This window comes from Mustela lutreola, chromosome 8 (assembly GCF_030435805.1).
Source record: "Mustela lutreola isolate mMusLut2 chromosome 8, mMusLut2.pri, whole genome shotgun sequence".
NCBI lineage: Eukaryota > Metazoa > Chordata > Mammalia > Carnivora > Mustelidae > Mustela > Mustela lutreola.
Window position 1 is genome coordinate 102908889 of NC_081297.1, and position 23751 is coordinate 102932639.

Genomic DNA, 23751 nt, shown 5'->3' on the forward strand with positions numbered 1-23751 from the left:
GTGGGGATTGTGATACTCATTTTTTAACCATGGGCTAGATTTGCAGCACCAGGTCCACCTCCTTGTCTGTAGCTAGACTGGAGTTACCCAGACTTGGTGCTCTAGTGGTCAAGAATGCATGCTTGCAGCCCCCTAGGTTTGAATCCTCACTCTACTATGAAGCTAATAGTGGCCTAGAGATAATAAATAGTACCTCCATCATGAGATGGTGATGAGAAGTCATTTGGTTAATATAGATGAAATATTTAATAGTGACTAGCTAATCATAAGTGCTGCATATTGTCTTGACTATATTCCACAGAACACTAGTTCTAAGAGGTATTCCTAGAGAAACGAGAGTCTATAGTCAAATAAGATTGGAAATACTTCACACTAACATATTTGAGATCTATAAAGCTATCAGTTAGGTACCACTAAGAAAGGAAAAAGCAGGACACAAAGCTCTCCTGGGGATTTGGCAGTTCTGATTTTGGGTTTATTGCTTTCTTGGCACATGCTAGGTAATCCTTTTGTACCCACCTCAGTAACAAAATACACCTTCAACTATGGGATATCTTCCTTTCTTAAGTTCTATCAAGCATTTGGTTGTTGCTTTGCAAGAAAATATGGAATTGTTAAGCTCTCGGTGCTGAAGTTTTGCCACTCTAACATCATACCTATACCCCACTGCTCTGTTTCCATACCTTTTGGCTTATACAGTAACATTTCATTTCAGAGCCAGATCAGGGTGTGATCTTTTGAAGACATTCTGAAGAGCAATTAAACATCACATACATCCTAAGAAGGTACCTAACTCAATTAATGTGATGACAGCAGGAACAGCTACGACCAAGTTCACACATGCCCAGCAGTGACCTCAGTTGAACAGGTCTCAACGGCTGCCTGCCAACAGCCCGTGTAAGATTCCGCTGTCCAAGAACTATCGCAGCTTCAGAGTGATAAAATTGGGAGGAAAGTACTGCTTAGAATTGATGAAATATTTATGTAGTCCTTTAGGACATCCCCGATGCATGTTTAGCATATTAAAAGTGGAAGGAAGGCCCACAGTAAAGAAACCATCTTCCCTGATTTAAACCAACATGGCCCAAAAGGACCACACAGCCTTTTTAACAAAGCTAACACCTATCAACCTGTTGGGGTGTGCTGAGATAGAATCTGACAAATCTGAGCATTACAGGACACCTGGGTGGCTCAGTCTTTAGGGGTCTACCTTTGGCTAGGGTCATTAACCCCGGGGTCCTGGGATCTGGCCTCACGTCAGGCTCCCTGGTCGGCAGGAGGCCTGCTTCTCCCTCTCCCACTCCCCCTGCTTGTGTTCACTCTCTTCCAATGGTTATCTCTGTCAAATAGCTAAAATCTTTTTTTTTTTTTTAATCTGAGCATTGCAAAGTAATTGGAAGAGAGTTTTGCAGCTCCTTTATAATCAAGCGACAGCAAGGAGAAGGAAGACTGACCCTGATGGGGTTCACAACATACTACCCCAAAATATGGCACCTTGGCATATTGAATATTTTAACCTGGAGGAGTTTGAGAAAAGGGCAGCAGCAAGGAAGGTCAGTCATTCTTTTCCCCTGAAACAGGTCATAAAATCCTTATGTGAGAGTGCCCTCCCTCTACCCAGAGGAAAGGAGTATCCTTGTCTCCAAAGAAAAGTGATGCCCAGACGAATCTTAACAAGCAGGCCTTGCTAGTTTCCCCCAGTTTAGTACATTCACCTCAGACTCTTGAACCCAACATGTTTCTACACAACTGCCCACTCTTCCTCAAACCCAGTAGAAAGATACATAGATCTGTTTCTTCAGGACTTCCTTTCCTTATGAAGTCTTCCGCATCACATAAGACCCATCTATATTCAGTATATCTGTGTGCTGCTTTCCTGTTAATTTGTCTTTGTTAGTTTAACTCTCAGACTCAGCCACAGACTCTGAGAAAGTTAAGTAAAACTTTTTCCTCCTCTATCACCCTGTTTGGGATCAAACACAGAAAAGTAGCCCCCAAAGAACTCCTGGAGACTACTGAGAAGTCAGTCTCTCCATACTTTTAAGGAAAGTACTTGCCTTGATCTTGGTCTAGGATTCTTATCATGAGGAGACTAACTGCTTTGAACTGGTCAAATTCTAGTTTAATAACAAACAATATTGAGGCTTCAATAGGTGACAAGCCCTGAGCTCAGCAGCAGAGCTAAGAAATGATTATGAAATTTCCCTTTCATCATCTGTAAAAAGGCAATAGTAATGACACAATAATAGTGTTATTGTCCATATGCAATGAAGGAATGGATGGGACTTAAAAAACCTTGTAATAGAATACTGTATCCCACCTTAATTACAGTGCCTGGCACAGATTGTTACAGGGTTCATTCCAGTGAGGAAAATGGAAAGGAAGTGTAAGAAATGCTAAAGGAGCAAGGGCCAGTATCCCTCCCCTGTCCCTTGCTCTAAAAGGGCAGATTCCTGCAGAAGCCACCAAGCAAATGGCTTACTGTGCTCTGGCTTAGTTTCACTTAAAATTCAATCCATTCTAGTTCCCTTGTGCCTGCAAAAGGACAAGAGCTAAAATGAGGTTTCAGCCTACTTGGCATCTGGTCATCTACCCCTTGCAAATGCTCGGGTAGGGCAGAGCAAAGCAGCAATTTGTTCTGCCTTCAGCTTGGCATTTGGGATGAGAACCGGCAATGAGACGAACTGTTAGTAGGGAGAGAGAGGAGGTGTGTAGGAGCATAGGGAGGTAGGCTGGAGACAGAAGTCAACTCAAGCCTCTCACTTCCAGCCCCAGAATTGCAAGCCAAGTGAAGAGTGGTACCTCAGGTCCTGCCTGACGACCCCCACTGACCCCCTGAACCGGAGGCCACTGAGAACTTTGTGAGATAGCCAGGCCCACCTTCACTGGAGTTAGAACCAGACTAGGTACAGAGGTTTTAAAGGCAGAGCTACATTCCTCAAGGCACCTACTTCACAGCCAGGCTTCCAGCTCTTCCTCCTGGCCAGAGAGGCACAACCAGCCACTCCTACACTTCTGTAGTGCTTCTACTACTCAGAGCTTCTCAGAGCAAGGTGTCAGAACTTAGAAGCTAAGCCTCCTGCTGGAAAAGAGAATGGTTTAAAGGGGGTTATTTGTGTCAGTACCATGCTGTCTTGGTGAATACAGCTTTGTAATATAACTTGAAATCAGGCAACGTGATGCCCCCAGCTTTGTTTTTCTTTTTCAACATTTCTATGGCCATTCAGGGTATTTTCTGGTTCCATTCAAATTTTAGGACTATTTGTTCCAGGACTTTGAAAACATACCATTGGTATTTTGATTAGGGTGGCATTGAAAATATGGATTGCTCTGGGCAGCATAGACATTTTGACAATGTTTATTCTCCTGATCCATGAATGTTTTTCCATCTTTTTGAGTCTTCTTCAATTTCCTTTATAAGAGTTCTATAGATTCTAGAGTATAGGTCCTTTATCTCTTTGGTTAGGTTTCCTAACATAATAAAATTAAATTAAAAAAATAAAGGGTGGTATTCAGAAGATGGGAAAACTATTAAATCAGCTTACTTTCTTTTTCTGTTTTTTATCTTGACTCAAAAGGAGGGGAGGAAAAATGGGGACATGTTATCACTAAAAAAATGACTGACTACTGGCAGAAAGTTGCAAGGGCATCAGTTCTCTTCAAAGTGAGATACTGTTTTTTGCTGCTATAGGGTCAGGTCTCATCCTATTAGTCTGGTGACTAAAAGCTACTTGGTAACATGGAAAAACTTATTTAAAATACTCACTAGGGAATACATATGCTTCATTGCTATAGATTAAGTGTTGTAATAAGGATAGCTTGTCTTCATGTGCCAAATCTCACTCAAAAGAACAAAGAATATCAAATTTTTAAAAATCTAACTGAACTTGCTTTAAAAATGTTAACTTATAGAGTCAGCCTTGTTGTCTGATATCCATCTGATATCCCATGTATGGGTAACTGGTGTTATTTGATTTCATTCCTCTTTAAGGATTACAGTTAGAGCTATCTACTTATGGTGACTTCTTAATAGCTGAAGCAAAAGACACAGAGACATTGAAACTTCAGTAATTGGCAACAGTAACAAACCTGATAGCTTTAAGTTGGGTTTGGCTTCTCCTCTCCATGCAGACATTAATAACAATAAGGAACAACTTGTGGAATCAACAAAGATTATCCCCACCTAAAAGGCGGGAAGGAAGAACAAGGTATAAGAGAACAAAGGAATCAAAAAATAAGCTGCCCAGATTCACATCCATGAGAATGAGTGGAGGATTATAGAAGAGAAGAAAGGTGGAGGTAGAGGTATAGGGATGCAATCAGGGAAAGTTTAGTACAGAAGATATTGGCAAACCACTAAGGAACATGAATATAGTAAGAGGAGAGATTTAATCCTATTTTTGTGGCAGCCTCTACAACTGCCTGAAGGATGGAGAGAGGTCACAGAGAAAAATATGGCATATGTCATTGGTTTCCATGGCTATGACTAGCAGTGTCACCATCAGAGCATTATGACTTCAGAATAGGAATGAAGATATAATAACCAATAATAGCACATATTAACATATTCCTTTTAAATCACTCCTCAAGCTCTTAGTATTTATTCACTAATTTTTCAACACATATGACATAAAGAGTATTACCCATTTTATTTCAGACATTAAGAAACCCAAACCAGAGTGCTTCAAATAGACACAACCCTGAAAAGCAGTATTGCTACTAATCTTTCACCACACAGTATAAACTTGAGAGATATTCTACGTGAAAGACTGTTTCATTGGTTTCATGATAAGTAATGTATTTTGAGCTAATTATTTTTGGAAAATGTACTAGCATTGTATGGAAGAAAAAACATTTCTAACAACTATTCATATGTTTCTTCTTTGCTTACAAAACAAGAAAAAGCAGAAATTTCAACCATTTCAACAGCTCAGCATTGCTTTCCAAACTTTTTGCATCAAAGACTGCTAGTCTATCTTCCCCTTATTGCAACTGGCACTCTTTCAGGCTTTTTATATTTTTTTCTGGGCTTTGTTTCACTTAGTCTTCTGTTTCCCCTTTCTCTCCCCCTTCATTTATCTGAACCATAACCCCTTTCAACACACTTTTAAAACCAGGGTGATACATGTAACCATATCACTCTAAAATTCTTAGTAGAACTAATTAACATGAAAAGGAAGTTTGTATAGCAGTGGAGTAGGCTTTGGAGTTGGACACTCTGGGTTCTAATTGTGCTTCTGCCACCTCCTAGCAGGGCGAGCTTGGACTAACCACTTTCCTAACTTTAAAATAAGATAATAGTATGTACTTCACAGAGTTGTGAGAATGAAATTGAATATATAGATGTATATAGATATATAGAGAGCACTTAACAATTACCCAGGAGTCTTTCCCTAGGTGGGTCTCCTTCCATTTTCTTATATCCTATTCCACATTTCTTACCTTGTCTCTAAAGTCTCTTGACACTTAACTCCTTCTAGATGGTTCTCTCCATTAATGTCATGAGGACCAAGAGAAGAAAGCTCAGAAAAACTATGTCTACCCTCAGTACTTATTAGGACCTCAGTAAGTAGCTGAGGGACTGTAGATACAGAGGCCAAAGTTTTCTTACTGTGTGCCCTCTTACTACTTGTGTGATCTCAGGCAAGCTATTTAACTTCTCAGACCTTCATTTTCTTCTTCCACAAGATGTCATCAATACTTCATAGGGAGTCATAGGGATATTGTGAAGGTTAAATGTGATTATGAATATGAGAATTGCCTTGTGCAAGAGCATGGCACACAATAAATACTGAATAAAGTGTGAACTGGTTGTGACTATGAATTTTAAATATTCCCTACCTTCTCACTTTCCTCAAATTTAACAATTCCGGTATATCCTATAATACAGTTGCTAAAATCATGTAGTAAAAGAATATTTATTGACATGAGACAATGCTTATAATATATTACTAAGTGAAAAGAAGTATTTGTATCAATTTTTGTTTTTGTTTTTAAAAAGCCACACACACACAAAGAAAAAGGGGCTGTAAGGATTTTTACAAAACTGTTGACGATGATTATCTCTAAAATGGTATGGGTGTGGTTTCCCTGTTTTCTAAGTGTCCCGAATTAAGCATGAATCCTGTTCCTTTTAGAAGAAAATGTAAAACTAAAATTTAAAAAGGAAACTATGGCAACTTTTAAAAAGTATTATATTCTTAGGTACATAAAGCTCGACCATGGAGGAAAAGCAGTAAAAGCAGCAGGGAACATGGAGAGAGGAAGAAGCAGCCAAGAGCTGGGGGGAAGGGAGAGAGAAGAAAAGAGGTCAGAGAGAGGACATGGGTCAAGTCAGGGCTAAGACTCAGAAAGAGCCCTGTCTTCTTCCAAACATTTGTTTCTGGGACCTCCAAAAAGCCTGTGGGGAAACAGGGCTGTGTCCTAGCTGGGCAAGCCACCGCATTCCAGTTCCACCAGAGATCTAGGAGTCAGTGGGCTTCTGAGCCCTGGTGGTTTTGAACTGCCTATCTTTTATCTCTCAGGACCATAGAAAGGGTGATATCCTTGCCTGCTTACAGAAAACCGAAAGGATGACCTAGATGGCCTCTAATATGGCCTTCAAGCCTAGGAGACTTTGGTTCACTAGGGGAAATGAGCAATAAACCAAAAGCTCTTGCCACTAGGTGGCATGCCCCAAATACTATTTCACTTTGAAACTGGCAGAAAAGTTGAACCAGATACCCTCTAAGTCCAAAGCATCATTAGAGGCAACAAGATGAAGACCATTTAAGGTTTTGAGTTTCTCCCTGGTAAAAACAAACAAGAACAATAACCGCCTCCACAGCACTTCTCTCCAGGATAATAAATTCAGTCTATTTCTCATGGACACTCCTGAAAGTCTCCTTGGAAGATTCCCCTTCCCCCACCTTCTCCCCCATTCCCCTTTCCAGTCCCGATCTGTTGGTCTGTAACCAAAAACCCCATCCTTGGCCAACCAAAATAAACAGGTGCCCCCACAGTCCTCCAAAAGTAAAAATAGGTCTTTGGAATGAATCATCATTGAATAATGTCCAACCATATGCTAATAATGTTAGATTAGCATTAGATGAAGGAGGACAAGAAAGGTCCTAATGTGGGATCTGTTATTGTTGAGGGAAAACAAGAATGGTATTCAGCCCAAAATGAATGTATTCCTTTTAACCTAATAAGTTTCTCTTACTGAGTAGCAGTGCTACAAGCAAGACCTGGATATTTAGCTAGAGCTATCAGTCATTTCCATCTTGCTGTCTTGTCTCCTAAGTTACACGCTATTGGATATTCTGTAAGAAGAGACTTTTGTTCAGATGGCTAAAGAGAGGGACCATTTTGGAGCACATGAAAAGAGCACCCAGAGAGGAGGGGACAGGGTAGGACCTTGAATTTGAGGACTCTACCTGTGGCTACTGAGGCTCACTGAACTCTTGGCATTTTTGAGGGAGGAGAAGAGAGTGGAGAAACAATTAAAGGGAAGTGCTGAAAGAAAGGGATGTGGCAAGACACACTTTGCATAATTTGCAGATTTGCCTAGGACTATCTGGATCATAAAGCCCTAGTGATGAAATATGAAGAAATATAGGCAGTTTGGTATTTTCTGATTATAAAACTCTAATAGGAAACTGCCCCTATTCCCTGTTATTTAAGTAAATTAACTATATGAGATATGACAATAAATATAAGAACAGATTTTTAAAAACAAAGTCCCATGTATATTCACACAAATGGGTACTATCCCTTTCAAAGTTGGAACCTTAGGAAGCTGATCACTCATTTTAATGATGCAAACCATTTGGGGAGTCCCTCTTTTTTAATTGATTTTAGCAACTGACACATATCTTTTGAAAAGCCACAGTACTAAAAAAAAAAAATCATTCCTTCTGAAGATGGGTTTCACTTGTTGATAGAACCAAAGTCATTTGAAGCTAAACCTGGCAAAAAAAAAAAAAAAAAGAAGGATGATCGATAAGAATGTTCTATTTTTGGTCAAAAATGAGATGACTTTGAAGTACTAATTAGAAGTGTGTGCTCTGGATTCAAGCTGGGCCACAATACCCATTCCAGTATTTCATTAGCTCTGAGAATATAAGCAAGTTTGAAATCATTCTGTTCCTCAGTTTTGTCATCTGTAAAATGCAGATGATCATATTAACTACCTGACCATGTTAATATGCAATTAAATGAGATAATGCAAATAAAATATTTCCATGGTACTGGAACATACTGTTTACTAAATAAATAGTCATATTGTTAGGCATTGGTGTAATAGAAGTGGTGGCAACCACAGTAAAATGTGGCTTATGAACTCAAAGAGGCAATTTAAAAAGTACACAACCTCCCAAAGTAGCAGCTTTTAATAACCAACCACAGTGATTTGCATATGTGATCTGAAATATTTTTAATTCTTCTTTTTTGCTCAGAGCCAATCCTTATTTAGACTCAGGTCCTACATATTTCCAAAGATCTCTTCCAGTCAGTGGAGAATATTTTAACAGGAATTTCTGCATCAGTGGTTTTAATTATGCCAATACATTTGAATTAAGAGGCCCTATTTTCTAGACTTGCCCAATTGTATGTCTTTTGTTAATTCACAAGAAAGATGTACAAGGCTATTGCAGATCATTTTAAAAACTACTAACATAAATCTAATCAGTCAATCAACAAATAATTATTGAGCATGAATTTTGGACTGAATGGGCTGGCCCCTGTTCTAGCCACCAGAGATTTAGAGATGAACCAAATAGACATACCAGACCAGTAGGAAGTTTTTAGATTCTTAAAACTACTTTTAGTTAAAAACAAAAACAAAAAACTGTTTCTAGCTAAGTGCTCTCCCCACACACACCACACAAACACAGGCAGACGCATCACCTCTAGAACACCCAAGACAATAGTGATCACCTCCAGAGAGTAACCATTTTATACCATTTTGTACTGAGTTACCATACATGTGCATTATCTTTTCAAAAAATAGAAGCTAAAAATTAAACTTTTTTAAAGATTTATTTATTTGAGAGAGAGAGAGAGAAAGAGCACCAGCTGGGGGGAGGGGGAGTGGGAGGCAGGGAGGGGGCAGAAGGAGAGAATCTTTAAGCAGGCTCTTCGATGAGTGCAGAACCTGGCATGGGGCTCGATACCATGACCCATGAGATCACACCCTGAGCTGAAACCAAGAATCCAATGCTTAACTGACTAAGCCACCAGGTGCCCCTAAAATTTTAAACTTTTATATACCAAGAAATTAATAGTTTACAATCTGATCCATCTATTTTAATTATCTTTGTGCATCCCTCTTAACTCAGAAAATTAAATTGTTCACTGCGATATAGACTGCTATTGATCCCCAGCCCATTAATTACTACTAATTTCCCTTGTAAGCACACAATAACAGCTGTGCAATCTATCAATCCATGTGCACCAGTGACAGCCTGTTGAAATGCTTTACTAAATAAACTTGGTTGTGGCAGAGTTATCAGGATCTCATTACCCAGCTGGGTAACCGTTCTGTAGCTGGCCAGCAGGGTTTACAACCCACATAGCAGAGCCATCCAGCATCCTCCTCATCTATCAGTAGCACGTCTCCCAGAGGCACTAAGCAGTGACTTTCCTCCATGAATGCTGAGGCTCATTTTCCTTTTTGAAGCTCATTGCACTGTGCTTGATTCTAGAGAGCAGTATGTCCTTCAGCTTTAACCTTGTCAAGAAATCCATCAATCAGTCTATCAGCAAACATTATTAATCATCTTCTGTGTTCAAGCAACTATAATAGATGCTTTGGGGGATGTCAAGAAATACAAAATGTAGTTTCCAATCTATAAGAGTTTATAGTCTAGTGCAAGAGATAGAACATGTAACAATTCAAAAAGTAGAATCATAAAGGGTAGAATATTTAAAAAGTGACAAATTAAGAGGTGAAGGGGGAATGAGAACTAACATTTATCAAATGCCTTTACACTGTACTAGGTGCTTCATATATGCTTTTCACTTAATCATTCTGCCAGCCCTGCTTTTAACTCCATTTTATAGATCTAGAGATGAAGAAAGTTGCCTAAAATCACATAGATCGGTAGTGGCAGCACTTGCATTAAAACTTCAGTAAATTTGATTCCAAGGCTTTGCTCTGCTGACTCTAGAGCTTTGTTCTTCCCTATGTGTATTATACTTCCCCACAGAAAATAAATGCCCTGGGAATTAATTGGAATGTCTGATCACTTGAAGTGATAACATTAGATATCATGAATGGGGTGTGAAAACTGAGGAAAGCTTTCAGTGGGTTAAAAAGCCAAAGGTAGGTAGAATATTGTAAGGTAAGAGGAAGTATATTTCTATTTGTAAGAAATGCATACACTGTGGTGTAAAGATGGAAAATCCCAAGCAGTCACCTGTTCTTCAATACAGGTTGTGAGAACATGTAGGTACTTCAGACATCAGCCGGTTTATAAATAAATGGGCTCTTCTTGGGAGGTTTACCCATGGGAATACACTGGAATGGCATAGGCCTGGTGTGTCTTAAAACTTTTTATGTTGGGGTACCTGGGTGGTACAATTGGTTTAGCGACTAACTCTTAGCTTTGGCTCAGGTTATGATCTCAGGGTCATGAGATCAAGCCCTGTGTCGGGCTCTGCACTCAGCAGAGTCTGCTTAGGATTCTCCCTCCCTTTCCCTCTGCCCCTCCTACTCCTGTTCTCTTTCTCTCTACAATAAATAAATGAATCTTAAACATACACACACATGCACACACACAAAAACCTTATATGTCCTTATATGTCTCCTTAGGGATTCTTGGTGTGTATGTCAGGACCCACCATATACGACCAGCACTATTACTTGGTTATAAGTAATGAATATATTAAAACAAACATAGATATTTTGGAGTAGGATCCAAAGTTAACATTAATTTTTTAAAAGGTTTTATTTATTTATTCATGAGAGACAGAGAGAAAGGGAGGCAGAAGCAGTGGGAAAAGCAGGCTCCCTGCAGAGCAGGCGAGAGTAGAGACTCGAGCCCAGGACTCTGGGATCAGGACACAAGCCAAAGGCAGATGCCTAACTGACTGAGCTACCCAGATGCCCTGACATTAATTTTTTTTTTTTTTTAATACAAGGCATTAATGCAATGCCTACCTTGTAGTGGGAGTCATCACGAGCTTTAGGAACTGGCCCAGACAACTGGTAATAATAGGTTACTGTCCTCTGCCTTTGGACATTTCTCAGAATTTGAGAAGTACTAGTATGGACAGGACACATACAGGGCATGGCACATGATATGTGGAAGCAAAGGGAAAGCAAAGGAGGTTCAAGTCTCCATGTTCTGGTCTCCCATGTCATCCATACTCTCATATTGTTTTTATTTCTTGTACTAACTCATTAAAAAATCTCTCATTAGGACATTTTATGCATTGCCTTGTCCTAATAAGTCATCCTTCACTTTGCTGTTTGTCTTAACCCCACATCTGATCCATCAACAAATCTTGTTGTCTCTAGCTTGGAAATATATCCAGAATCCACAGTGTCACCACCTCTACTGCCAACACCGTGGCCCAAAGCTCATCTTCACTCTCATGCATTCAGGATAGCCTCCTAACTGGTTCCCCATTTTGGCTCTTACTCCCAGAGTCTACTCTCAATAGCAGCTGGAGGGATCCTGTTACAGCCTACCTCACATCATGGGAGTGCTCTGCTCAAAATCCCTGGTGACATCCTGTACCCTCCAGAGTCAAAACCCAAGGCCTCCACATGGCTTCCAAGGTCCATGAAATCCTTTCCAGCACCCTCTTCTGTTCTCCCTCACCATTCCCCAGGCATATTTGTTCTACTGTTTCTGAGTAAGCCAAACCCCTTCCTCCTCAGGGCTTTTGTACGTTCTCTTCCTTCTCCCTGGAATACCCTTCTCTGAGACATCCACATGGCATTTCCCCCACTCCCCTCCAGATCGCCACACAAATGTCACATTTTCATTGAGGACTGTCCTATCTTTGCAAAGCCCTCACATGCCCTGCTAGCAACATCTGACATACCACATGTTATACTTGTTCATCGTTTACCTCCCTCCACTAACATGCCCATTCCACAAAGGCAAGGATTTTTATCATTTCATTTACTCCCAGCACCTTGAACAGTGCCTGATACTTAGTTGGTAGGCAACAAATAGTAGTTGAAGGACTGAATTTGGTAGTCTTTAGCCCAAAGGTTTTTTGTTGTTTTTTTTTAAAGCACAGATCAAACTAAACTACCTGCCAAGAAGCAAAGAGAAATTGCATTTAAATAAAATTTAAAACAAGATGTAGAATCTGTATAGTATAATCTTACTTTTGTTGTTGATATGTTTGGGAATATATTATTGGCCACTAACTGTATGCTAGCTGTTTGATAAACATACCATACATAGGCCATGTGATATATTCTTATATAAATGTTTGCAACTGTATGAACAAAGCTCCAGAGAAATACATACCAAACCTTTGGAGAATGGGAACAAGGTTTGAGGGGGCAAGAGAAGACTAGCTTTACTTTATACCTGTCTCATTAGTTAAGTGATTCTTAACAAAAATGTATTATTTTATAATTTAAAAAATATCTGTAAAGACTGGATATCAATCTTTTTTTTTTTTTAAGATTTTATTTATTTATTTATTTGGCAGAGAGATAGAGCCAGAGAGCACAAGCAGGGGGAACAGCAGAATGAGAAGTAGGCTCCCCACTGAGCAGAGGGCTCGATCCCAGGACCCTGGGACCACAACCCAAGCCGAAGGCAATAACTCAACCAATCGAGCCACCCAGGCAACCCGTTACCAGTCTTATTTCTATTGAAAGCTTTCCGTTTTCATTTTTAACTTCTCACAGGATGATTTCCTTTGGATCTGGGGCCTGGGATAAGTTGCATGACTATAATTCTCTCAGGAATTCTTTCTTGACTACTATAGAAAATATTACAAGTGTCAGTGCCATCCAGAAAACAGAATTATGATGCCCTTTTTTTCCCCTTTGGGTTGCATTTTGTTTTAAGGTATCTTGTTCCAATTGATGTGGTTATGAAATGAGAACTATTACATACAAGAATGCCGCAATCCACATTTTCTAGCTATCTGTATGTCCCACATCTTCTTAAGATTTTTATCAGCTCAGTAACTACAATTTCCACATCTGTAGGATAACAGCATGGTGCAATAGTCCTTTGCAATGCTGCAGACCTAACAGAAAGACACCATGCCCGGCCGCAGTTTCACAACACACAGGGTCTTTCCGCCTCTGCTGGACAGATGCCCAGAAAGGCTAGGCAGAGGATTCTTAAGGTCTCCACACAGATACCAGGCCTGTCAGAGCTGCAGGGGTTCCACACAGGCAGCAAGGGACAATATTTGTGCCCCAATCTGCCAGTGTCCCTTTGGCTCATATTTGTGGTTGAGCTGAGCAACTGGGGCTGCTCACGGGCAGTGGAGACTCCACTACTATCCCATGTGGGTTTTTACTGCCCGCTTGTGAGACTGACTTCTGCCTCTCAGTGACAACGCCTTTTCCCAGGCTGAGCCCACAGGAAGTCAGGCCGGGAGGGGAGGAGGCGTCGTAAGTTGTGGGAACCACACAAACTCCAAACACTGCTGACAAGATCTACTCCACCCCTCACTCAAGAAACAGGCTCAGAACCAGCTTTATTCCTCTCCCCTAACCCCCAGCCCTCTGGCCCTGAAGGGCTGACTGGGTCATGTTAGTACTCATGTTTTCATACTTACGGAAGTTTGGGTGCAGGGATCAACTTGGTCACCACTCAGATGGCACATAAAAAGCCTGATACTGAAACATGCTCAAGCTCCATTAATCAAGGCATGCTAATAAGGAAAAAATACAAGATAGCATTTTATATATGTGTGGGGGTAAAGGGAGAGAAAAGGAGAGATTTTTTTAATGATAGCTATAGTTGCTTCACTCTCATTGGTCTCCATCTCTGTAAATGGATCATCATTTCACTGGAAATGGAATTGGACATCATCCTTTTCATGCCTGCCTTCCAGACATCCAACCTATCGGCAAGTTCCATTGTCTCTATTTTCAAAATATACGCCAAATCCAGCAACCTTTCACTATCTCTGCCACACACTCTTCAGCCCAGGTCACCAACATCTTTCCCCTAGACTTCTATAACAGCCTCTCAATGGGTCTCTCTGCATCCACACTATGTGCCTACAATCCATTCTCCACACAGCAACCAGTGATCATTTTTTTAAATAAGTAAATCAGATCAAAAGTCATAAAATCCATACCAAAATGTTAAAGTTAGCCAGGAATGATGAGATTACGAGCTGTTTTTATTTCTTGTCTGTTTCTATGTTATATGTCAGATTTCTAACAATAAACATATTTCGCATTTACTAGCAAGAAATCCAAATTGTTGGGTGCCTGGGTGGCTCAGTGGGTTAAGCCTCTGCCTTCGGCTCATGTCATGATCTCAGGGTCCTGGGATTGAGTCCCACATCGGGCTCTCTGCTCAGCAGGGAGCCTGCTTCCCCCCCCCCTTCTCTGCCTGCCTCTCTGCCTTATTGTGATCTCTCTGTCAAATAAATAAATAAAATCTTTAAAAAAAAAAAAAAAGAAAAGAAAAGAAAAGAAAAGAAATCCAAATGGTTTTTTGAAAACACAAAATCATTACAAGTTCCAGCCTGGAATGTTAGGAGTTTATCTCCCATGAATCAGGTCTGGCAGGCCAGGACCAAACAAGCTACAGAGCAGCAGTGAGTCTCAACCTCCAAATGCTGCACAAGGAGAAGTGAAGGAACATCCTGAACTGAGGTGGCATATACCTAGCACTTGTGATGCCCCTGTTCATGGCAGACATCACTAAGTGATTGCTGCCATTGCCAGCTGAACTTAGAGGCAGCCTCAGAATCCTTCTCAACACAGAGGCAGCAACTATCACTCAGAATCTGTACTTAACAGGAAAATAGTAGTCATCTGTAGTAAGCATTCTATCTGAAAACTGAGTAGTTAAATTTTTACGCTCTCTCTTCAGTGAGTATAATGCACTAAATAAACATTTTCAAATCAGTTTTATATCTAAAGTCTTCATATAACTTTGCAAAACCACATAACGTGTGTAGGGAAGATATTTTTATCCCCCCTTTTAATGGCAACAAGGGCCACAGTGGTGAAAGTCACACAAGCAGAGCACTGGTCAAGTTGTTGCCACATTCCTGTGTGCTTTTCCATGGTCCTTATAAGCCTCTGCAGGCTATGAGAGAGGTTAGAACCACACACCAGTCCCTGACCGCAGGAGAAAGGGAGGTGGGGGCCTGGGTCAGCAGCAAACCCGAGCAGAGATGACCTGTGTGTAGGTAACGAGTAATTCGTTACTATTAAAAACTTTGAAAATAAATAGTTTTGAAACAGATGAAGTTCACAAATTTCATAATAAAAGCCATCACCCTCCTCAGGGTGAGGGCCTCTGAAAGCCAAACATGTTTGTTGGTTACCATAGCAACCATGACTGACCAGTCTTCCATTTGACCTATTCTGAGGTAGCTTTTTATTCGGGGCTCCCAAACCTGCAAAAAACAGATTGCTCAAGTGGCTTTAGCTTCTTTTCACACTTTCTTGTCACCTTCTCTGCAGTCATACACAGGCTCAATGACCAAGAAAAATAAAGTGTTCACATGACTGCCATGGAATAGAGTACATATTCCCACGGCTGTTTTATCTGTCTGAAGTAAGCAGCTTACTCGGCCACTAAGCAAATCTGATTGCCATCAGAGATAGTGTGACCCCTGTCCTTGGCAAGCCAATTAATGGAAGTTCCATGGTAGGAAATAAGTGGAGGAACCTCCTATTCCCAAAGGAATAGGCATGGCCCTCTGAAATAGAAAAGACTAGCAAGAAGGTTAATCTTTTGTAATGTGGTCCTGCAAGCAGTATCACTGGCAAATGGGGTCCTCTTCTCTTCAATCTCCCCTTCCACCCCATTTCCCCACATGTACCTCCCATTAACTGCCCCACCTCTTCCTACCCTCCTTCAGCATTCTCCCCAGTCCCCCACAATCAGATACCCAGAGGCTAGACCCTTTATAGTCTTTTCCCACCTTTTTGTCTCTTTAGTTTTAAAATGAACTGCTGCCTGTCTGAGCAATATACAAATGAGAAGGGTCGTCCTTCAGCCAAGGCATTTCTTCTTCCTGATATCACAGTAAGAATGCCCCTTGTATAGACTGGTTCTGCATGTTCTAGGTGCAAGGATGAAGTGGAGGAAGGGAAATACAGAGCATTTGTTGTGTGCTGTCAACCCCACCTCCTGTAAACCTTACACCCACTCTTCCACCCTAAGGCCATGGGCACTTTGCCGCATGAATGGCCACTGCCCCTACTGTTGGCAAATGAGAGTCTAAGACTTTCAGTTGTGCTGGATAAAATCATGCACGGTGATGTTGGTGAAAGAATGGTAGGCTGAAGTCAGAACCCCAAGATCAGAACACAGTATTTGGCCCCTTCCACTCGTTAATCACATGTGTGGCCTCTAATTTCCTCTACAGGATAATAATTGTCATAAAGTATGATGTATTTGTGTGATATTAATTTAGTACCACCATGGAATACCATCTATGCCAATTATAGACTCTAGAGAAGTCAAGTGGGATGAGGAAAAACAAAGTGCGGTTTAGCTGAATAAAAGAAAGGATCAGTAAATTGCTTACAGGGTGTGCCTAAGTGCCACGCAACCCCCAGTAACAATTAGGTGTTCTGTTAAATAAGTGCCAGACTAAGTCTGTTGTAAATTTAACTCAGTTACAATCATTGGATTTATACAGGGCCGTTTGCTCACAATAAAAACAAAACAAAAAGCATCTCCATCTCCATCTCCCCTTCAGGAAGCGGGGAAACGGCATCTCTAATGTGCCCCATGTTATAGTCTCCTGAGTCTGCCAGCTGTCCAGTGTCCAGTCTGTTTAATGCTGTGCTTCTTACACACCTTCTAGCTCCATCTACTCACGGAGTCCTAGGTTTGGGTAAAGGGGAAATAGGTCTCTCAGGGACAGCTAACAAAGTGGCTCCCCTGATGGGGGCTGAGAGGCTAGATCAGAATGGCTGCCATTTCTTATTGGAAAGGACAAGGCAAAGGAGACCCAAGCAGCAAGTACATGGACAGAAGGAAGTTGTTTGCAGGAAGAGAGTGACAGGAAGTGGTGCCAGTTGGAATGAGCCAAAAGCTGTGATCATTTGTAGGGATTGCCTTAGGATAAGTGCCAAAGGTGCAGGAGTCCAAAGCCAGGAGAAAAGTATCCCCAAAAGACAACCATCAGATGACAGGTCTGGAAAGCAGTGGGCCTTTCCATCGGCCCAGCTTGCTGTAGGTCTCCCTTGTTGAGGGGGCCTCTCCTGCTCTTACATGGCTTGAATCCTCACAGTAAGACTCCCATCCAAATCCCATACAGATCTGAGATCCCAAACAGATCTGAGAAAAATGAACTGGGCTGGACAAGTTCAAGGGAAAGCCATGAATCCACTTTTCCCATGAAAAATCATAAAAAACAGGGACACCTGGGTGGCTCAGTGGGTTAAGTGTCTGCCTACAGCTCAGGTCATGATCCTGAAATCTGGGGATCAAGCCCCCTGTCAAGATCCCTGCTCAGCCGGGAGACTGCTCTTCCCTCTGCCCCCCACTCCCTGCTTGTGTGCTCTCGCTCGCTCTCTCAAATAATAAAATCTTTTAAAAATAAAATAAAATCATTAAAAAAACGAAAGATCATCCCTCAGGTCACCAAATCTGTGTCAGATCTATCATCCTAAAAATGGCAGCTCCAGATGTTGCTTCAGGAGTGAAGTTTCTCATCTGGGTCAAATGCAAGAGGCTAGATGTCAAACCATAAGGGAACATGATAACAGGAGGAGTATGGTTTTATTTGTTGCTTTATAATTATAAGATCCTAAAACAATAGGCTTGAAAGGAATTTGATACTCCACACCCCCTAGGGAAAATATGGGTCACAGAGGACAAATCCGTGCACAAGTGTTCACCATATGAATTACCCAATCGCACCCCACCCCACCCTCACACACAAATATCGCAGTTACCCTGTGCCAATGCAGGGAGGCATATTCTGGTGTCACGTCAAAACTTTTAATGGTTTCCCATTGTCCTTGGAATGAAATCCAAACAACAGGGCCTATAGGGCCTGGCATGCTAGGGGCCCTACCTGCCTGCCAAAGCTCATCATTGGTTGTTGCTGCCTGCCTTGCTCACTCTAACTTAGCCACTCTGGGCTGCTCTCCGATCCTTTTCCCTGCCCCAGAGCATCTGCACCTGCTGTTTCCTCCACCTGGGCTCCGACACCACTTCTGTTCACAAACAGCTCTTTCCCATCCTCAGATGCCAGTTTCATGCATACCTCCAACAAAGCCTCCCACTAATGAAGTCATCCAGCAGATACTGAGAACTGGCCGCGGGCCAGGTGTGCAGTGAACTGCAAAGCCCCTGCTCTCCCGGAGCTTACATTCAAATTGGGGGCCACAGACAATAATCAAATACACCAAGAAATATCGTACATACTCTATCAGATGTGCTAAGTGCTATGCAGAAAACAAAGCATAGTTTGGGGTTAAGGGGGAAGAAAGGGCTACCCCTTTCTTGTTTTTTGTTTACAAATCTTTCCCAATATTCTCTCTCCTGGCCTTTGTTCCCTTTATAATGCCCATCACAATGTGTAACTTTTTAATGGATGGGTTTGTTTTTGTTTTTGATCTAGAATGCGAACACCCACTAGAATGTAAACTCCATGATGGCAGGAGGGAAGATTCGCTGCCTTATTTTCCATATCTCTCAGTGCTTGTGCTTGGCCTAGTAGGTGCTTGATAGATTTGCTGAAAAAATGAAGGGAGGAAGGAAAGCAGATAAAGAATAGAAACTACAGAGAAGAGCCAAGAAATCAGAGAGTCAGAAAAAAAGACAATGTGGGTGGGAAGGAGGTCTCAGTGGATATTACCCTCCAGTGTGCTTTAACTGATTTATGAGTGTGTGTGTGTGTGTGTGTGTGTGTTGATGGAAAGGTGTGAAATGGGAGTAGAGGTTGGCCTGTGTTCATCTAAAGGGTTTGACATAGAATAAAAGGAACAATTTTTTTTTAATAAACATATAATGTATTTTTATCCCCAGGGGTACAGGTCTGTGAATCGCCAGGTTGACACACTTCACAGCACTCACCATAGCACATACCCACCCCAACATCCATAACCCCACCCCCCTCTCCTAAGCCCCCTCCCCCCAGCAACCTTCAGTTTGTTTTGTGAAATTAAGAGTCACTTATGGTTTGTCACCCTCCCAATCCCATCTTGTTTCATTTATTCTTCTCCTACCCCCTTAACCCCCCATGTTGCATCACCACTTCCTCATATCAGGGAGATCATATGATAGTTGTCTTTCTCTGATTGACTTATTTCGCTAAGCATGATACCCTTTAGTTTAAAAGGAACAATCTTAAAGCTACCTCATTCCCCTAAGAAGAAGAAACAGATGTTCAGAGTTATTGCTCAGCCAAGTGGGGTGAGAGTTGAGAAAGTCTATACTCTGAAAATGGAACTGAGACACTGCCCTCAGAAGGGAGTGATGGGAGGGACAAATGTTGGCCCTGTGTCCTTAGTGCTGCTGTCTTTGGGGATACATGTTCTTTGACAGCTTTTAATGGGTAAAAAGAAGTGACTTTATTGAGGATAAGTGAAATGAGCACTCACATAATTTGATGGTGACAATATAAATTGACAAATAACACTATAAAGGCCATTAGGCAACATGTATTAAAAACCTCAAATACCCAGTGACCTTAAAATTTTATTTTAGGGGCGCCTGGGTGGCTCAGTGGGTTAAGCCGCTGCCTTCGGCTTGAGTCATGATCTCGGGGTCCTGGGATCGAGTCCCGTGTCGGGCTCTCTGCTCAGCAGGGAGTCTGCTTCTCTCTCTCTCTCTCTCTCTCTCTCTGCCTGCCTCTCTGTCTACTTGTGATCTCTCTGTCCAATAAATAAATAAATAAATCTTTAAAAAAATTTATTTTAGGTATTTTAAGGAAATAATTCAAAATATGAAAAACTTCATGTCCAAAGATATCCAAAGATGTTTTTAAATTATTAACAGATTATAGGAGGCAATGCCCTACAATAAATGCCCTACAATAGAAGATAACCAGCATACATCCACTTGATGGAATAGTATGCAGTCATTAAAAAGGAAGTTTCTGAACACTGGGTAAAATAAATACTTCATATAGTGTTGAGAAAAAAACATAAAAAGTTTATATGATATGGCCCCTAACATAAAATTCATATGATTAATTTTATTTATGTAGAATGGAAAACACTATATGATTAAAGCAAAGGTTAAGAGGAAATGTTTCTAAAATGTAAACAATGATTCAATTTAAATTCACCTCCACAAATATTTATTGAGCCATGTGACATGAAGTAGGCACTGTGCTATGAACTGAGAATAAAGAGACACCCTTACATATAAGAGCTAAAATACTGTACAGTCAACTATATGGAGGAAGAAATCTATGCAGTTTTTTGAAGCAAAAAGGAGGACTTCCAAACTCAGATTTGGTATGGCAATGGGGAAGGACAGTCGAGAATGGTGTTTTAGGGGGAAAGTAGTATCTAAATTCTGAATCAGAGAGAGAAAAAAAATAAACACAGGCAAGGAAACAAAGAGATAAAGAATAGAACCAAGAAAAGTGGAGAGAGTTTTAAGCAGAATTAAAACGTTTGAAAAAGACCAGAGACATCAGGCAAAGGTGCAGCTCATTTAAAGAATTGAAGGAAATTCCATTTCGCACAAGTGTAACATGATAGGGACTCAGAGGAATAGGAAGCCAAAGACACAAGCAGAGCCAACCCTGTTGAGTGGTTTGGACACTGAGGGCAATGGGAAGCCTTTGAATTGCTTTAAGATTCACGTTTTGGGAATATCTCTCACGGGCCCTGGTAAGATTGGAGGGTGTCTTGGCTGGAGGGAGGGGGGAGTCAGGTTTAGAAGACTTTCATTAATCCAGGAGAAAGAGAAAGATGGATTTGTGTTTGAGTAAAGGGATTATGGATAATTTTTTTGACCTTCATAGCTTTCTACTATTTCCGTTCTTTACTTAATGAACACGTGTTATTTTCATAATGGGAAAAAGTAAGATGTTTTGAGGAAAATGACTTTATAGTATTATGCCTGAAAGTTCTTCTGAGCTTTGGGACTATCTGCTAAGCCCCGGGGCCTCTGTGTTTGTATAAGAATCCACACCCACATGCTGACCCAGAATACCCTGGGAACCACCCACAGTCTCTATCCTGAGATAGTGGAATTTACCATAGGCGAGGGACTCAAGGTATATTTGGTATCTGAGAAAAGAGACAGATGGCTTCCAGCTCACACATAAAATCCAATTATTCATTCATTAAATTCAGTCACAAATACTGAGAACCTACTAAGTGCCAGGCACTGTTCTGGGCACTGGAGATTCAGAAATGAACAAAACAACAAAGTTCCAGTTACATATTCTAGGAGGCAAGAGAGATCATCTACAAATAAAAATTTACCCATGTACCCCATTTGATGGGAAAGTACCTTGAGCCGTACCGATGGCTTAGGAAACTCTGAGAAATAATTGCAGGTTTGCTGATTCATATTCATACTTAATGTGGCATCTGTTCACAGACCTAGATGGCTACAGTGTTTGTGACTGTGTTGAGTGACACTCTTTCCTAGAACAGTGATTTCAGTATCAAGCTCATATGCATGCATATACCTTTACAAACATAACAAATTTCTCCAAGCCTCCCCAGCCAGTGGGTAAAAATGAGGTTACAATAACAATTCACATTTTATTCATGTGTTCTCCTACATATCAGGAGGGACCTCACCAATCTGTTCTCCCATGCTTGTATTTAAGGCAGAGATCTCATGGGCATCTCAATCCAAGGGCATCTCATGTGTATCCATAAGCAGGCTTCTTATGTTCTAGCATCCCAGCCTCATCAGTGATGTTTGCTACACAAACAATCATTTGGAGTAGCATCTCACCCCTGCCCTTCATAAGAATTTTGTTTCCATGCCCAGAAAGCAATTAACAGAGATCCCCAAACTGTAAACTCTTTTCATTAGGAAAAAAGTTCCTTTTATCTAGCCTAAGGGAAAGACCCAAGCTGAGCCCATTTTAATTGTTCGGGATTCTGGAAGCACTAGCCCTGGAAGTGATTAGCAATGTTTGGGTACACCCTGAATAGCATTTCCCACCTGGACCCCAAAACAATGTTGCTTGTGGCCCTTTGTATCAGAGTTCCTTGTAAAAAAAAAAATCTCCTTTGGCTTCTGCTTGCATTCTCTTCTCCACTGAACCCAAACCTAGCCCACAGTCCCAGGTGGGGAATAGCCCAGTTACTCCTCCACACACTTCTCAGCTCCAAGCCCCAAGTACCAGTCTCCCTTCAGGGCCAAGCAACTTGGCTGGTGAGATGGAGCAAATTCAAATAGATGCGGCATAGTTTAGGAGAGTATTAGGGCAGAAAAATCCTTCCTGTGCCACTGCTACAGGAGGAATTAATAGAAGGGACAGCAGTCTAGAGTCGGTAGTATGCCACTTAGGGTACTGTGTCAGGATGCAAATGTCCCAGCCCAAGGGACACAAACCTACCCTCCTCGCTAGTCCCCTTGCCACTTGGCCCACCACTTCTCACAAATGACACCATAGTTTTGAAGCCCTGCTACGGAGGAAAGAAGGCTTCAGTGAAGGGAAGATGGGAAGACAGAAATATTGCCAGGAACTATTTCCAAATTTCAATTCTGGGACTGTAATCCAAATTGTGTTTGATTGCAAGCTTTGCCCTACTGAGGTTCAAGGTTTTTTCAGGTGGTAGTTTTTGGCCCCTACCCAGCACTAGAAGTTCAGGAACATACTGTCCGTCCATTCCAAAACCACTGATCAAAGTTAGTTATTTATACAGAGAGACCCCAGCTCCCTTAGCCCCTAAATAAACTGGAAATCCTGAAGAGAGCAACCAGAAATAGAAACATCCCTCTCAAAGGCCGACTCAAACACTACTTCTTCCATGAAACACACATGGAGCTCCTACCCCCAGGTCCAAACTCCTTATAATTTTTTTCTTTTTCCTGTAAAGTCCTCCAAGACTTGGCCTCCTTTCAGTCCACGGTGTAGGGATTTGTATGCCCATTTCCTCTACCAGAGGTGAAACTATCCACGGCAGATGCCTGACTTCATCTCAGCAGCCCCAGCAGCACCACACCAAGTCTGTCCTAACAGACAATTGATAAGTAATTACCGAGCCAAATGGGCTTCCAGGGGACTACTTATAAAGGCTATTTTCCTTTGGCCTTGATGTCATAGGCCCTGAGTCAAAGAGCATTCTCATGCAGTCTCATATTCTGTAGGAACACAAGCCACAGAGGCTGGGGTTCCTTGGCTCAGCACAAGGGCTCCGTAGTCTTTCTGTGACTCCAGCAAAAGTAGTCAAGGATTTTCTGGTACTGTCTTTTCACAGAGCCCCTGTTGGCATGTATTATGGGTATTGTCAGGATGTTTTCCTTAAAGGGATGATGACCTACCTCGGGCTGATACCCAGCCAGTCTGAACCGCTATGACATCAAGGTCTGCGTCTGCCTGATTGGTCAGGACCAGTCCCTGGCCTGTCCCATACATCCCTAGAGTCCAGTTGTCCTGGATTCTCCCTGAATTCTCCACCTCCTTTGCCTACCCTGTTCCCTCTTT

The 23751-nt window shown here is 41.5% G+C and overlaps 2 long non-coding RNA genes across 16 annotated transcripts in view; one reads left to right on the forward strand and one right to left on the reverse strand.

The window, feature by feature from the left end:
- The window catches only part of LOC131839130 (uncharacterized), a 167581-nt gene that overhangs the window by 17610 nt on the left and 126220 nt on the right, over positions 1-23751 (forward strand). The gene's annotated exons all lie outside the window — the stretch shown is intronic.
- LOC131839129 (uncharacterized) overlaps positions 1-23751 on the reverse strand; it is a 173267-nt gene that overhangs the window by 16636 nt on the left and 132880 nt on the right. The gene's annotated exons all lie outside the window — the stretch shown is intronic.